Raw genomic sequence first — 17,679 nt, forward strand, 5'->3', positions numbered from 1 at the left:
GAGGGATCCCCGCGGCGCCGCGGGCGGAGCCCCCGCCATGGCCTCCCGCGGCGGCGGCACGTCACCCCCTCCTTCCGGGGCCCACACCGCGCCCTCTCCGGGAGGCTTCACGCCCCCCGGCCGCCCGCTCCTGTGCCTCTCGGGTAAAGCGGAGCTTGGAAATGCTTGAAATACTCCACTTGCGCGAATAGAGGGTAGGACCGTGTCAGGGTGCTGCGGCTCAGGCTGGGAGCGGCGGCGGTACGCAGGAGGAGCGTTGCTTCTGTGGCCGCTAAGCCCTGCGGGAAGAAGGACTACAGCTACTGGGAAGAGCCTGGCCCCGTCCTCTTGGCACTCTCCCTGCGGGTGTTAGTACAGCTGGATGGGATCCGCTGAGCTGCCTCTTCTCCAAGGCTGAGAGATCCCAGCTCCCTCAGCCTTTCCCTGTAGGAAGAGATGGTTTCTTGTCTCTTCATCATCCTTGCTGCCTCTCTCCAGTGCATTCATGTCTTCCATACTGGAGAGCCCAGAACTCAGCACTGCCCTTCAGGTGTGGCCTCAGCAGTGCTGAGCAGAGGGCAGGAATCCCCTCCCTCCATCTGCCTCGTGCAACCCAGGATACCATTCACCTTTTCAGCAAGGGCACATTTAGGCTCGTGCTTAATTTTGTGTCCCCCAGGATGCCCAGAGCCTTTCCTGTGATCTGTTACCTTCCTCAAGACAGTGAACTATAACTGCTTTTTGATCACAATAAATGGACCGAAGTCTGTTAGGAAGGGGATTTCTTCTGATTTGAAATGGCAAATGAGCCATGAACGGATTAAAAAAAAAAAATCTCAAATGCAAACTCAGGAACAAAGAGCCCTCCAACTCCTAATTTCCCCAGGATGGGAGATCATATTTGAGCTGTTTTTTGTAGACCTGTTTTGAAATCAAATTACTTACTTCTAAAAATACCAAAATCAAGGAAGTGTTCCTTGACCGATCACAAAATAACAACCCCAAACCAAATATACATTTAGAGCATACCATTAATTTGTAATTCATGCATCATATGCATGTGAATCAGAATTGTAGGTAATGTTGTACATGTATAGGGATTGCTATTTTTTTTTCAAATGCAATCCTTTTTTCAGGTATCTGTGGCTTTGACAAACTTTCCCTATGATGGTATTAGGCATGGTTTGTGTCTGTGTCAGATGAAAGTTTTGAGAAGTTTTTAGCCAGCACATTTCAGCTGTGTCTAGCTTGTTGCTTTGCCAAGTTTTTGAGAGAAAACAATAGAATAGCCACTGTTGGTGACTGCCCTCCCCCCTTCCCTTGCTTCCTTTGTGTTATGTTAGAGTGGAGCAAAAGAGCATAGTTCCTTCTGGTTTCCATATTAAACAATCAGAAAAAAAATCCCTAGGATCGCCAGTGTTCAGCTTGATAGTGTGACAGAGAAGTGCAGCATCCACCCCTATGCTAACACTTGTTTGCACATGCACTTTTGCCATTTTTCTAATGTTCATGGTTGAACAGGCTGTAAATTTTATGGTTCCCGTGTGTGACTCGATTGCATGTACATCTGTGCCTTTGTACTGACTGTTTATACTTCTTTCTCCATAACCTGAAGGGAAAAGTCACTGGAAGAACCTGAGAAACAGGTATCCCATTGGCTTCCAGTACAATGGAAGAAAAGATCATGTGACATGAGGATAGAAGGAAAAAAGCTCACAGAAAAGAGAAGAATGCTCAGGAACAGCTCTTGTGAGATGACAGCTAGGATAGGAATGCATCTACGCCTAGGAGAGGCTGAGCAAAAAAAACCAGCTAGACCTCAGTTTCTATGGAAGGGAATAAATTTAAGAGTAATAATAAATTTAAGAGTAAGTAAAAGATAAGTAAGATATGAGGATGGGAACTAACCAGGGAAACTGTTACTTGTCAGCACACAATAAGACTGGATAAAAAACTAGTGAGGAGGGAGAAGGAATAGATTTTGCTGGATTAAGAGACAGCATTCAGAAAGAATGGACAAAGTGCTGCATAGCAGCTCATTAGGTGAATACTGGCACACTGAACAAGGTGCAAGTCCTATGGAAAATGATCCTGTCATCATGCAATTAAAAAAAAATCGATCACCATGCATGTCACAGAAGTCCAATTACCCTTACACATAATAGAATGTCCTATTTTTCATGACTAATAGTGTTACTTTAATAGGAACTTGTTTACAATGTAATTAAAAAGGCATTTCAAAACATCAAGTACTAAGAAGTAGCTTTGAAATATAGTTAGGATTTACATAGCAGTAACAGAAACTGCTATCCCTGTAATAGGACTATTTAGTGTAAACTTCTAAAGTACATGATTGGCCACTTAAATTGATTACAATTAAAATTTTGCAAATGTGCAAAACAGTGAGTCCAACCATTAAGTTAATAAAACATTGTAGAGAAGGTTTCAGAGTTAAACATTATTTCTGCCTCTGCAAAATCCAGGGGGGAAAATTTTAAAAAGCAACCCCAAAGAGTCAATTTGATATATCCAGTCCAAGTTTAAAGTAGTAGAATTCAGTTTTTACAACATCAAAATGGTAAGGAAATGTCTGGTTAGGAAAGAGGCCTCAATGGTGTGAAGTGCATACATAGGTGAAAAGAATGTAGCCCAATTCAAGACTGTATTGAGAGATTTGATTTCATTTTTGTCCAGCCATCTCTGTCTTGCCCTGAAGTTGTCACAAACTTCCCTGATGACAAAAACTGTTCTGGGTCATCCCCTCCTCTTTTTGAAGCCCTTCTCACTTTGACCTTACTGTGATGTTAGACTGAACAGTTATTGAGTACTTAGAGTAGTCTGCATACAATTTAAAATGTGGCACAATTTTTTCCCAGTGCTAGGATTTCAATGTAATGTAACTTACTACAATAGGACTGAAAAGGCTTTCGTGTTTCTATTTGAATAATCAAAATATTATGTTGTCACTCTAACTTATTTCAGCTTTTCACATTCTGCTTTCCTAATGGATATTCTCTTTGCCCATCCCAAAGCCAATTATAGTTCTGGCCTTATTTTCTTTAAAAAAAAAAAAAAATCTACCTGCTAGATAAATGTGGTAGTCTTCTAAAAAGAGGTAGGCTCTGCAATTTGCTTGGTTCATGTTATTTATGCATTTCAATGACGAGATGTTTAGTGGATTGAGGAATTCTTATAATTTCTTCTACTTAGCACAATAAAATAAACATTCCTATAAGAAGGGAAGTGAGTAGATCTCAGTTTCTCTTGTATTGTCTTTTGGGTGGGTTCTCAGTGATCTGCAATGCAAGCAAGCTACAGTATGAGCTGTTCTCCTGGTTGCATGATTAACTTGGCATATCTATTAAGAAGAAAACTGGTGCAGTGGAGAAATAGGACCCTCTCTCACCTTTCTTTACAAGACTGTTAAAAAGTTCTAATGCTGACACCTCCCACTACTTTCCTATACTTAATGAAAAAGTTTAAGTATCGCTGAGGAACACAGAACCATGTACAACTGATTTATAAGTCTCCTTTCCTTTGGCAAATAGGCTAAACAGGGCAGATGTATGTGTGTTTTTCTCCTAACTTGCCTTCTGCTTCATCTTTGCCTGCTCTCCTTTTCTAGTGATTCTTTTGGGGTGAGAGGCCACAAGACCTACTGATCAGGACAGGTGGCTGAGAGCAGAAAGCATGGGTTTATTACCAGTTCCACTCATCATTTGCCACGGTGGTAAGTACATGCAGGACAGCTACGTATTTCTCATTTTTTGCTCCCTTTATCACCTGACTTGAAACAGTAAAACACTCTCTTGCTCTATATTTGTACAGGGGAGTTGCAATCATGTATCCAAATTCTAGCTGTATTCTACCTCAGGAGGTAACAATAACTCTTATAATTTCTTACCTCCACAGACTAGAGTTTTAAACTCTCTCAAAATAGAAAAATTCTGGAATCTCACCTGAACATGCATGTTCTTCCTTACTACAGGAAGTGCTAAAACTTTTTAATACTTAAAAAAACTAGGAGATGATAGATTTCCTGGAGATGCAAAGTTCTCAAGAAATTTTAGGAGGGATTTGAGAAGAAGCAGTGGCAATACTTCCACCAAGTTACTCTGACTTACAGCAATACTTCTGTTCCATCCTAGATTTTTGTTGATTTTCAAGCTAGTACTTCCTCCAGGCTAGGCCAAGCAATTTATGATTAATAATAAGTGAATACAGTTACTCCCTTTTGAAAAACCTTAGTATCACTAAGTTGAGATGCTTTGACCTCTTCCCTAGCTAAAGCGTAATAACATCAGGACTAGACTAGACTAGACTATTCATTTGGAAAGGATCCACACTGATCATTTAGTTCAATTGCCTCACCATTTTAGGGCTGAAACATTGTTAAAATATATTATTAAGGACACAATCCAAGTGCCTCTTAACATCCACATACCTGGGGCATCAACCATCTTTTAGGAAGGCGGTTCCAGTGTTTCACCACTCTTTTGGTAAAGAAATGCTTCCTAATAATGTCTAGTCTGAATCTCCCCTGGAAAAGCTTTGAGCCATTCACAGGCATTCTGTCCCCAGCTCCCAGGGAGAAGAGCCCAGCACCTTCCCCTCCACACCCCCTTCCTCAGAAGCCTGCAGGGAACAATGAGGTTGCTCCTCAGTCTCCTCTTTGAACTAGACAAAGCTAGAGTCTTTGTGTAGGACTAGACTATTACTATAGAGATGATGCACTAACAATTATGCTCATCAATTATAGTTGCCAAAAATCTACATAAGTATTAATTCCCCATCTCTGAGCATTTAACCAGTACTACATTTATTTTTTATCAAAGTAATCATAGGTCTCAGATTAAATGGGCAGGGAGTTTGCAGTTTCTGCTGGCATGAAGCAACAGCAACATTGCTTGGGAGGTCATTTTAATTGACTTCAAAGAAATTGTTTCAGCATGACCCTATCAGTTTGGGTAACACTGGTCTTTCTTACACTAATTCCTCAGGACTCCACAGAACATCAGTATAGATCTGTGATGTAACAAGTTCCGCACCTAACCTCACTGACATCGGAGCTGAATGATGTGAACCTAGAGGTACAGATTCCTGGGTTCTTGACCTAAGAATGCCAGTGTGCTAAAGGGTTAGTTAGTAAGGTCTTCTTTACTTTAAGTAGAGTTTTATCTTAGGATGTGCAGGTTTGCATTAGAAAAAAGGCCATTAGACTAGGATATAAGATGATGATCAGAAGTCCTTGTTGTCAAAACCATCACAGCACAATATGGTCTGTAGGCATGAAATCCCATCTCTCTGCTAAATCTGATGTCAGAAGTGCTGAAGGACAGAGGTTTTGTCACAGTACTAAAAAATTCTTAGGCTGGGCATAAAAAATGTTTTTGGTGAACTGTTAAAGGAGTGCTGAGTCAGTCTTATGAGTGCCTCAATCCCACTAATTGTGCTGTAGTGCTGCAGAGTTTCACTGAAGAGATAAAGAATTGTTTTTCTGTTGAAATTCTGTACAAAACAACTTCGTGCTCTGTCATGTTGGCTGTGCTGGGTATGTTTGCTGTCTCTGGTGCATCATTCCAAGAAAATGTCCACATGTTAAAAGGTTAATCCTTAATTTTACACTCTCTCATAGTTAAAATAGCTGTCAAATATAGCTGCCTTGCAGTAGATGAAATGGGTTTCTTAAAAACATTTTGGGACTATGTTAGGAAGCTGGACATAAGTAGTTTGACAATGTCTTCTCTTATTATTTGATCCATGCGTATCAGGTGTGGCTCAATGATGATTTTCCAGCAGCATAGTTCATACAGGCTATAGCATTATTTATCCTGTGCAAACATTGAAACAACACTCATGCTTTTCTCACTGTACAGTCCAGTTATTTTTTCATTGTCTTTTATCAGGATTTTCATCAATGTTTCCCCACAGCTTCCAGATTGTTCACAATGCAGATGCAGCAGTTCTGTTCACTGGGCTGGGCAATCACATTACCCATTCCCTGCATTCTTTACATTAGTTGCTCATAGGAAGATAAATTTAATAGTAAAAACTGGGGATGGAAGGACACTTGGTTGGTTGTTCTAAAATCCATGACTGACACAGTAAGAAGGCCTAAGCTCTGTTTGCTTTTTTTCTGACACTTTTGCTAGTGACTGTTTATATTTTGATGCAGCTATTGCCTATGAAGATCAGTTTGGTATAGCAGTCTACACTGATATAGTTCTTTTGGGTGACACTTAAGATACAGTGCATTTTGAACCTTAGAGTTTTTCAGTTCTATTTTTGTGCTGAATTTATATTTTCCATGATTATTTAAAAATTTTAGAAGCCCTGCAATGCTTCTGACTATAACATCTTAGGCATGAAGTAAACTTCAGCGGTTAACTTTAACATTTTGTTAGCACTAAATCAAGGCTACAGAGCTTTCTCATTCTGTATTCCCCAGTATGTTCTGGAGAAGCCCTGATTAAAGTGAAATTTTTAGTGTTTCAGGAAAAGTTTAAGGCATACTTTTTGTTATTTAAGGGATCCCATATAGTCTTCTAATAGCCATTACCAAGGGATGTTCTGAATATTTTAGATCCCATAGGGATGACTGCTACAAAGTTTCTGGATTTTTATTCCTGTATTCTCTATTATAAAAGGAATAAACATTTTGTAGTAGAAATCCCCAGCCAGTAGTTTTCTTTTAAATGTTTTGGGGTTTGTGGGTTTTTTTGGTTTTTTTGGGGTTTTTTTTTTGTTTTGTTTGTTTGTTTTTAAAAAACTATAGCACAGAATTATTTGTGGCATGATTCTTACTTTAAAAAAAAATACTACAAACATCCCACTTTGTACACAAGTTGAAATTTGTTTTATTTAAAGGTTTAATGGGTATAATTGTCCAGCTGAGAGACCATTGCATTTAGCTTGTAGTTATTAAGCACTTAACATCAATAAAGGTTATGTTCAAGAAGCCCATTTGGATAAAACACAGAATCATTTATGTCGATATATGTTGAGAAAATGTGTTTCATTGAGAAAAAGATACAGCAAAGAGTAAGCCTCTCTTTATGTAGCCAGTAACAATTACGAATAGCATAGTAGTTTTGGTTCCATTATCTTCTTCATCTCTGGAATATTTAATGTCTTAAAGTTCACTTAAAATAATGTGTTTCTTCTTTCTAGCATCTTAGGTATATGTGGAGCCACTGGTAGTCTTCAACTGTTATATAGAGACTTGTAATGACACCCTTCTGTGATTACTTGTATTAGAGATGGCAGAGCTTTGTTCTGAAGTAATAGGAATGAAGGGAAAAGCACTGCATTTTCCTAAAAATACTATTTATACACTATTTTTCTGTTTTGTATTGCTTCTTAACTGCACTTGGAGAGTTAAAACAGATCAAAGCTATGTGTTGGTCCAGATGAGAAGTAAAAGAAGAGCAAAAGAGCAAGAAATGAGGCAGCAGCAGAGGAGTAGCAACTGGGGACATCTGTGATAGGTGAAAGGATTGGGAGATGTCAGGTAATTAGTAAGAGTGCTCTTATGCACTGCAGAGTCATGCTGGAGAATGTAGCCTTTAAACTATTAAGATGATAAACAGAGATGGACAGGACCATAAACTATATATTGAAGTAGGGGTTTCCAATTTTTAAATCTAGCTTTTTATGAGCTGCTTATATGAAACAACTCTCACAGGGAAATCTCTATATCTTGTTTTGTTGCTCATCACATCCTTCAAATACCTGTGTCCAAGTGTGTCTCCACAGCTAATCATGGCTGATACAAAGAGTTTTAGTGCCGGTGTGCAGCATATGGGGGAGCAAGCTGTGGAATTCCCCTTACTTCAATGTGATGTCTGTGACACTGAAATGTGACCATTGTCAATACAGCAGGACATAAGTAACAGAAATCACAGGTAGAAGTCTTTACTAGATCAGCTGATTTTATAGAAGAAAGTAGACAAGCTATTGGACACAAGACATTCTTTAGTCTCAAAATCAGTAGTAACCTTACTCGTTTTATGGCATATCACAATAAACCTCCTCCTTAACTTCTCTGTTAATAAGGCAAACTACCTGGTTCTCTTCCCTAACACCATCTCTAGTGTTACTAACTCCTCCTTTACTTCAAAGCTGTCTGCTCTCTTTTCTTTCAGAGATGATCTAGCTGATACATACCTAGCTAAACTCTGAGCAATTGCCTTCAAGTCGTATGTAGGTCAGCTAATTATATTTAGGTCTGCCACATCATTTTTGAACTTAATGAAGACCTCTGAATGTTTTAAAAAGCTTGTCTTATTTTTTTTCTAATTTTTTTTCTTTTTTGTTTTTGCAGCTACTGGTTTGATGCAGCATAATACCTCTTGTCCCAGTCCTGTAAGTGTTCTAGGCCAGGTTGGATGGGGCCCTAAGAAACCTGTTCTAGTGGTTGACATCCCTGCCCATGGCAGAAGCGAGGCAGGGGTTGGAACCACATGATCTTTCAGATCCCTTCTACCCAAGCCATTCTACGATTATCTGCAAATCTAACAATTAATTTTTGAGGGATGAGAACATGAATGAAGAAAAACTTGAATGCGTACTGTATCCACCATAATGAAAAGAGCAATGACATGAGTTTTACTGATTTAAGAGATATTATATTTTATGTTTCTCTTCAAAGCCTTACAATTCCTTACCATATAAGGAAGCAGGCCAGAAATGCTGATCTTCATAGCCCCTAATATAGGAATGTCTTACTCTGCACATTGTGAAGCCAGAAACATTTCCAGGGCCATGCAGCTTTTGTGACAGATCTTGGTATCACTTTCTGGTCTAAGTGCATTTCTCACCTTTTGTCTCCTTATGTATATTCATTGATACTCAGACCTTTGGCTGTATGCTGGTGAGTTTAGTGGGACTGAAGCTTGTATTTTTTACCTTCCATCATGCAATCTTCTGAAGTGTTCTGGGATATAAGAGGAGTAATTAGTGCAATTCCTACAGCTTTGTTTCTCTCCTTTGCAGCAACAAGTTTATTGACCAACCCAGGTTTTCTAAAGCTCAGTACTGTTTATTCAATCACACTATTTGTAGGAGTAAACCTCCTGTAAAACAACAAACCTTTATTAACATTTGACCAGCAGGCTCTCAGTATTTGTACAGATCATTTGTCACCAACTCCTGGCAGGCAGCTAGGTGACCCTAGTTCGGTTCTCAAGTACATGTGAATAAACCTGGATAAGCAAACACACGCGCTCGTGTGAGAGCCTCCACTGAGGTTGTTTCCAGCCCTTCTTTGTTGCCAGACCTTTTGTATCAGATCAAACCAGTAAAGTGGGCATAAGGCATAAGTCATATAGATTTCCAGTGTTGTTTTTCTTCTATCTGCTTTTCTCAACTTTCTGTTGGGACTCCACTGCAGGATTTGTAGTTCTTTGAAAATTCATTTCACTCAACTGAGTCTGCTAAGAATACATTCAGTGACAAACACTTATGATAAATGTATCCTTTATATTATCGAACCAGAAGTGTTTCCTTATTTTGAAGCCTCTCAGAATCTCTTATATTGCTGTGTTACAGTCTTTGAACGACTCAGGATGTTAGGACATTGCACCCGGAAAATTTTTTTTATTGGTTTAAAAGTGGCCCCAGTTTTAATCACAGAGAGATATATGTCTCACTCTACCTTTTGCCCTTACAGTTCCAGCTGAAACTCTTTATTTAGATTTCTCAGTGTTCCTTTTCAGAAAAGACAGAGAACAAAACTAGCAGATAATAGTTGCTGTAGGCTGTCACCTAGCTCCCTGACTACTTTTTATATGGAATGGAAGACAGTAGCCAGACCAAATAATGATGTAGCTCAGCTGAACTACATGGGCAGAGACTTGGTTTCTGGGCTTGAGGTGGGGCAAAAACCATTCTCTCTGCATCTATATAGTGAGGGAGAATGCAGGAAAAGCCGTAAAGGAAAGGATTGTAAAGGACAGGGAAGCTTGCAAGAAAAAAGGAAAAGGGCATAGCAATAATGAGAATAAGTGACATTGAAAGGCACAAAAGGCTGAAAAGAATTTCAGCTCTGAAGAGTTTTTAGAATTGGAAGAACCTGCAAAAATAAAAACAATGTTTCTTCTGGGTTCTTGGCAAGGAGATGACAATGATCTAGTGAAGTGGGGAGAGAAAATCAGGGACTTTGGCTGAAAATCAGGGATGGTAAGTGAGATGAATTTTTAAAAGGCTTCAATGCTGAGAGAATAAGAAAGCTACAAATTATTTGGGGGAGAAGTCTGAAGACATATTAGAGTGCTTTCTTAGGTATGGATATTTGGCTGTATTCTTGAAACCTGCCCTGAAGACTTGTGGAAACAAGAAGAGCATTAGCGGAGCCTCCTTATAGCAAGACTTTGCTAGAACCCATTGGACTGCGATATGTAAGAGGAGTTACAGTCAGCAGTTTGCTTGGACTGGCGTACAGCCACTAAGGCTGCATGATACTTAACATCCCACTTTGCTTCAATTAGATTTTTCTGCTCCATCTTTCCTTACAGAGTTACTTCTCATTTTCCAATAAAGGAATGGAATTAGCTGAAACAATTCTTGGTGGGTCTATAGCGAGATCTTACATTGCACTTGCTTTTAGGATGATGCTGAAAACCCTCAGTACTTAGATAACATTACCTTTCTTGTGCTAATGGCTGAAATAACAAGAAACAAGTATGCCTCTTACCTGTCTCTAAATAAATTTTTAAACATCTGAAAATTCTTCTTAGATTTTCCTAAGTGTTCATTTGCTCAGCCAAGCTATGGGTCTGAAAACTGACATGTACAGACACAGTCACTTTTAAAATCACACTTTTACTGAGGACTGAATCTTTCCTTTTTCATTTTGGTAAAGAGGCTGTCCTGTGTCAATAACAGTGCTGCCTCTAGAACTGTAAGAATTCAGGAAAAAAGTGCTTTCAAGCCGCCCTGTAGTTACACACACTGTATAAAATGTATCCCATGCAGAGGGGTAACTTCTGTCCATCCGTGTGGAGGCAAAGGAGGCGATCCAATTCTGGACAGCACATTTGACCACTCCAGAAGTTCCCCAGCCATTGCTCTTTGTAAGAATTGAAACATGTGCTTTGAGAAATTTAGAATTTGACTCTTTTCTTCAATTTTATTTCTTGTGTATTGGATTTGGTGTGCGATGTTGACAGATTCCATTAGCTGTGTTCAGATGACATCAGTTGTCAAAGCTTCATTTGTGTTGAAGCCCATGCAAGATTTTGATGCTGGACTAAAAAGCAGACTGTAGAACATGAAGATGATGTCACAAGCTCCTACCAGAATCTATCCTCATAAATCTCATTTCAATGACTAAAGACTTGAGTGCAACTATGTTTAAGAATGGACAGAGAAAGCACTGTTAATGAAGATGAATTATCCTTCTTGTTATGTTGCTTTGTGATGTTTTTGTCAGAAAAAGATTCTCCTTTTGCTTTGAAAAGCATTCAGCTGTTCTTGCTTTTCTTTTAAATACTGACAATTGTCATCTGTTTATTGTGCAAGATTTGGTTAAATTATTTGATACAACTTAAGGATGTTAGATTTGGTTAAAATGTTGCACAGAAGAGTAGCTGTGCTTTAACCATATGCTGTTCTGTATTTTCATTCTTGGCTTTCTGTGCGTACTGTTAAGATTTGGGGGGAAAAATGTAACTCAATACACAGTAATGCATTTCTCAAACTTCTCTTTATGGTTTATGCAGTTAAGTTGCATATGCTGTATTCAGACTGACAAGTAGAAGGCAGAAGGGGCTGCCTTAATCCTCAAGAAATCTTGTATGATACAGAAAAAAAAAAAAAAAAAAAAAAAAAAAAAGAGGACTCAGGTCTCAATTTCAATTTACCTGACCATGCCCAGGAACTTGCTCTCCTCTTTGATTTGTGGCTGTAGAGGACCAGACCTAAGCATGTTTTGTCTTAAACATTCTGAGTATTGCTACAGGAAAGGTGATCAGAGGAGAGGGTCCTGCAGCGGTGGGGCAGAGGGTTCTGAGCCAAATTCCTGCTCCACCCCGAGACGAGACGCGTTATCAGTCCAGTCCCCTTGCCCCTGACTCACTCCCTCGAGGGCTAAAGGGCTGGCTGTGCATGTGAGAATTGCGTGAAAAACCTAGTTTGCCTAAGAGGCATGCATCATGTTAACTATAAAAGGGAGCGGATTGGGCCCTGCTTGCTCCTCTTGTCTCTTTTTTCCTCCCTTCTCTTTTTCTTTCTCTTCCTTTGTCTTGCAATCTCAGTTTAAGACTATTCACACAGCAGTAAGGACTGATGAAGTTCTTTGTTTTGTTCCCATGCTTTGCCTGAGCAAAGTACAGCTATCATATTCTATGCTGTACTGAACTCTCGTTTTTCAAGTGGGGAGCTTGTGGAAGCCTGTTATGGTTTGCGAGACAGCATCTTTGCTTAATGGTGTCCTGTGGAGTGCTAGTCATCACCTTTGAGTATTAGTGGTGTGGCTTTTGAGCCAGCATCTTTGTGGAGTTTGTTATGGGAGTTGAGAACTTATTTAAGTGAACTCTACAAATTCAGGGGTTTGTTAGCCACACCTTTTGAGTCTAAGCAGTGAGCTGGTTGGCAGAGTTACAGTGACTAAAAAGCAGACTGTAGAACATGAAGATGATGTCACAAGCTGCTACCAGAAACATTTCACAGCTGAAATAACTGTGCAATAGCAATTTGAATATAATGTATGGGGATCTATATTAAATTTTGCATTTTTTTTTTTCAGTTGGGCAAATGGGTTAGGATAACCAAGATCTGACATGAAGCTTTGGGATGTAAAAAGAGAAGAGAACTTTACTAACTTGTTGCAAATTTCTGAGGATACCTTTGCAACTTTTAAACTACTTTCTCTCTGCCTTGTTTCTAGTTATTAACTTGCAAGAACTCTTCAGCCACATATGGAAGATGTTGAAAGTAGATGCCTCCTCTCTTTTCCTCCCCTCCCATTAGATCAACTCAAAGCTAAATGAGTACAATACTCCTTGCCAAGATTTATAATACTGAACACAATTACTGAAAACCTTACCCAGCAGTGCTTTTTCCACCATCGATAGGATTATTCTGAGGGGGAAGTGATTTTACTTCTCCGTAATTAATTTCCCAACCGCACAGATGTGTTTAAACCACAGAACTGTTATCTGCAATCAATAACAAAATTCCTTACTGGTTACAGTTTAGTTCTGGTAATTTGTAATTATGGGATTAGTGGTGACCTTCAGGTTGTTGCTGGAAGAACAGAGCTGGCGGTGAAATAAAGCTTGTGGGTCAAGAGCTGAAAGAGCTGAAATCACTGGGCCTGGAGCTGTCATCATTGCATGTCTGGGATCAGGGCTGAACACGCCATAGGAGCCATAGGGCTGGCACACAGACTGTAGTGCTCTTGCGCCAAAATCACTGTGGGCCTGGGACGCGCATGCTGGGGCTGGGTATTGTGACTGAAGCTAGAACAGGTCGTGTGGAGGGCAAAACGGGGCTGCAACATTGCGCCTGAAATCCCCGGCGATGGCAGGATACTGCCTGGCTCTGTGGAAGCACCTCTAGGGATGGGGCCGAAACCACTGTGGGGCTGGGAAGGGTCCTGCGGTGCCGCGACTGTGAATGAAAATGGAAAACTAACTGAAGATCTGAGAAGGGGGCTGTTGCAATCGAGGCAAATAAAGGCTGGGGATGGCACAGGGACTGGGGATTTTTGGCCAGGAGCTTGACTCACCGTTGGGCTGAGGTATTGATGGTGGGCTGGGCTTAGAGAGCCTCGGGCGGGAGCTGAAGTGCTGCAGGGCTGGAGCCAAGAGCAAGATGATGCCCTTTGAAGCTGGAGAATCGTGCAGCTGCAGCTGGAAGAACAGAGCTGGCGGTGAAATAAAGCTTGTGGGTCAAGAGCTGAAATCACTGGGGCTGGAAAGGGGACTTGTGGGGCTGGAGCTGTCATGTCTACAGCGCTGTGATTGTCATCGGTGCAGTACTTCAGACATTCTTGAATGTGGCCACGATTGTAGTTGAGCATTCCAGTCCAGATATGGAAACATGCAGTTCTAGTGCCATGTTTCAGATACGTATTATAATACTTGCTTTTTATAAATATTTAAACGGATTTACATGCATGGCCTTTAGGTAACTTTGTTATAAATATATAATTTGTATTTCAACTTTTAATTAAGCTTAGACATAGTAATGAAATAGCTATGTTTGTGTTAAAAAGCCTGCTATGGTTGTTTGAAAATGCAATTAACACAGGATGAGGACAGCTGCTACAGATATGCCAACTATCAGCACTCACCATCTGAAGCAACTATGGACCAAGGCCGAAACTGGAAGCCATAAAGAGAAGGAGCCAAAAGCAGGGCCAAGATCTCTAAAAAGGCGGACCCTGGGACAGGCCATGTAAAATAGTTCCTGGAAAATGTATTCTAGTTTATGGATATGCATAAGAGTCTATGAATATGCAAGAGACTGATGTAAGGGAAAAGGTATTCCAGGGGTATCCCCAAAACTAAGTGTGGTCTCGGCTCAGTGCCAAGATGCACCCAGCCGTAATAGCCCTTGCTTTATGGTCCTTGTCTCCTATTGTCCTTTAATAAACTTTTAAAGTTTTCACAGGAGTGTGATCATGTTTTTCACAGCGAGAACCTTTGGAATGCAAACCAGGATTTATTCAATTGAATCGCGACTGCGTGCTGTGCCCAGGTCCTTTGTACAAACAGTGTACCGGGAAAAACCAGAACTGGACATTGCTCGTGATATGTATCGAATTTTTGGGGGTAAAATAAAAATGATATTAAAGTGGGGGAAATGCTTCTTCGTGTAAATATTCTTGTCCTAAAGGAGCCCTCAGCTCCGAGAATTGAGTTAAAATTATCCCCTCCCTCGTTGCCCTATCGACCAGGGGACCCCTCCGCCGCCGGCAGCACTTGGCGATGGCTGCCGGCAAAACCTCAAACTTTTACTCACACAGGGACAAGGCCGTGTACTGAGTGGAAACCCAGGTTCACTTTTTCCGACAGTGGGGGCCCCCTCTCCGTATCTCTCTTCAGCTTGGATGCTTGCATTCCTTTCTAAGTAGCCTTGTACTTCCTTTGTTCTCTCTGCAGGCCTTTTTGCAAGCACAAGTTAACAGACTACACAAGTTCACCAGCCGACTTCAGCTAAATCCAAAATTAGTTTCTACCCCAAGTTAAATTTCCAACTCCCTGTCTCACCTGCGATGTTTGGAATTTTAGGAGCTGGCAGCCCACTCGGGACCAAAGGGCCTGGGCACGGACACGAATGCCGGCCCTTTTCCGTGGGAAACAAAACTCACGACCCCAGTTCGCCGAAGGCGAAGGCGTTTGGCGCTCCCAAACTCGCTCAGAATTCTCGCTGGCTGCAGGTTTGGTCTTGGAGTTACGGGGTGCTTCCTCCTAACCCTTACCTCCTCACCTCAGCCCCCTACTGCCTTCTCCGCCCCTAACCCCACTCCATTTTCCAGCCCGCCCTTGCTCCAGCCCTCACTCCGCTCCATCCCTTACTGCACCCACCGCCCGCCCGCGAGTCCCCTCCGGCAGCACGTGGGAGCCTGAGCCCTCGGGGGACAGGGCAGCTCTCGCCGCAGGACAACACCCAAATAAGACAGGCAGGGATAACGTCTGTGGGCTGCAGGGTGTCACCAGGGGCTGAGGGGAGGGGGCTGGAGGGTGACACACAGCATGGGGGCAGCTGAGAGGCAGAAGGGGTCTTTAGGAGCAAAGGGGGGCTCCAGGGTGGCACAGAAACTCTGAGAGGCTGCAGTGGGGAGCTTGAGGGAGACACAAAGAGGGTGAGGGGCAGGTGGTGCCTGAGGGTGACAGGAGAACCAGCCCTCACACATTCCTAACCTCACCCTAAAAACCACCCTTACCCCGGGTGGAGAGTGCACGGTGGAGGTCAGGGAGCCAAGGGACAATGTGGCAGGGCTTGAGGTGACACACAGACATTTCAGGCTGGTGGCAAAGAGGTGGACAGCTCACTCTGAGGGTTAGGGGTACAAAGGACACAGGGTACCAGGTAGGGTTAGGGTACAGGTGCAGCAACCCTCACCCCAGCCCTAAGCTCACCCTAAACAGCGTCCCTAGAGCACCAGTTTTCCCCAACAGCAGCACAAGGCAGCAACCCTAATGCTGGGACAGCCCCAGAACACTCCCAGCAGCCGCAGGCAGCAACCCTAATTAAAAAGGTAATAATGATGTTTGTGGGTTAGAGAGTCAAAGGTAGGAGTTGGGGGGCTGAGCAGTTTTTTAGGGTTTTATTTGGAGAGTATTTTTCAGGGCTTTAAAATGAGATTTTAGGGATTTCTTGTGGGAGTTTTTTTAGGAATTTTCTGGAACGTTTAGGATACTTTTAGGGCTTTTTCAGGGCTTTTAAAAGACTTTGTTAGGGTATTTTAAGGGCTGTCCTAGTACTTTTTAGAATTTTTAGGGGGGATTTGGGTGTTCTTGGGGCTTTTTAGGACTATTGAGAGTATGTGGAGGACTTTTTTAGGACTAGAGTTTTTTTAGGGTTTTTTGAGGGAATTTTTAGGTTTTTTTTAGGGTTTTATTAGGGCATTTTAAGGATTATTTAGGTATTTTTGAGCTCTTTTAGGACTATTTCTGGTCTATTTAGGGGCTTTTTAAAATTAGGGCATTTTTAGTGTATTTAATGGGTATTCTGAGGCTATTTTTAGGTTTTTGTGGGGTTTTTAGGACATTTTGAAGATTAGGGGTCTTTTAGGGAATTTTTACGGTTTTTTAGGGCTTTTTAATGGCACGACACATGGAGGCTGAGGAGCAGGTTGAGGGGCACTGCGGAGGATTGAGGGTGACAGAGGCTGGGAGCTGAGGGAGGAACAGAGAGAGAGAGGGGGGACAGTGGGAAACACACCGAGATGCTGAAGGCAGCAGGGGCAGCCACAGGGTGATGCAGAGAAGCTGAGGGACGAAGGAGAGGGCTTGATGGTGACACACAGAGCCCCTGGGCTGGGGGGCAGGGGGGGGTTGAGGGGTAAAGGGAGAGGGCTTGAGGGCTGGACAGTCCAGTGGAGATCAGGGCTACAGGGATCAGCTTAGGAGGCAAGTTAGGGTACAGGTACAGCACCCCTCACCCCAGACCTAACTTCACCTTCACTCCAACTTCACCCTAAGCAGCCCCCCTAACAACAGCCTTTTCCCCCAACAGCAGCACAGCAACCCCAACAGCGAGACCACACCGGAACCCTCCCGGTGGGACAACATAGCAAGCCTCATACCAGGACAATGACAGAACCCTCAGAGGACAAGAAGACCCACTGCAAAAAGGTGTAGGGATGGCATCTGTGGGCTAGAGAGCAAGAGGTGGAGTTTGGAGGCTGAGCATGTTTTTTCCCGGACTTTTAAAGATATTTAGGGGATGTTGGAAGGTTTTTTAGGACTTTTCTGGGATTTCTTAGAGTATCGTTGGGGCTTTTTCAATGCTATTTTAGGATTCTTTAGCATATTTTGAAGATTACAGTCAGGATCAGAGGAAACACCCTCTGAAAAGGCAAAGTTTTAGGACTGCAGTGGAATGCTTTAGAAGGGGCCCAGTGGTGGCACAGTGGGCTGGGTCCCACACTGCCAGTCCCAAGGTTACAAGTTTTAGACCCAGCTAAGTTACTGTGGTTAGGGTTGGATGCCCTCAGCTTTGGTCTGGGAGAAATTCTGCACAGAAAAA

General features: G+C 42.0%; 1 long non-coding RNA gene across 2 annotated transcripts; it reads left to right on the top strand.

The window, feature by feature from the left end:
* Positions 1 to 6: 6 nt before the first annotated feature.
* Positions 7 to 14,820, top strand: LOC119704473. 2 transcript variants are annotated; one of them, XR_005257978.1, is made up of 4 exons: positions 61 to 194; positions 3,605 to 3,709; positions 4,980 to 5,069; positions 8,303 to 14,820. It is a non-coding gene; the product is annotated as an uncharacterized LOC119704473 (long non-coding RNA). The 2 variants fall into 2 exon arrangements; XR_005257977.1 differs by lacking the exon at positions 4,980 to 5,069 and having other exon boundaries at positions 7 to 194.
* The last annotated feature ends 2,859 nt before the right edge of the window (positions 14,821 to 17,679 follow it).

Source organism: Motacilla alba, chromosome 9 (genome assembly GCF_015832195.1).
Source record: "Motacilla alba alba isolate MOTALB_02 chromosome 9, Motacilla_alba_V1.0_pri, whole genome shotgun sequence".
NCBI lineage: Eukaryota > Metazoa > Chordata > Aves > Passeriformes > Motacillidae > Motacilla > Motacilla alba.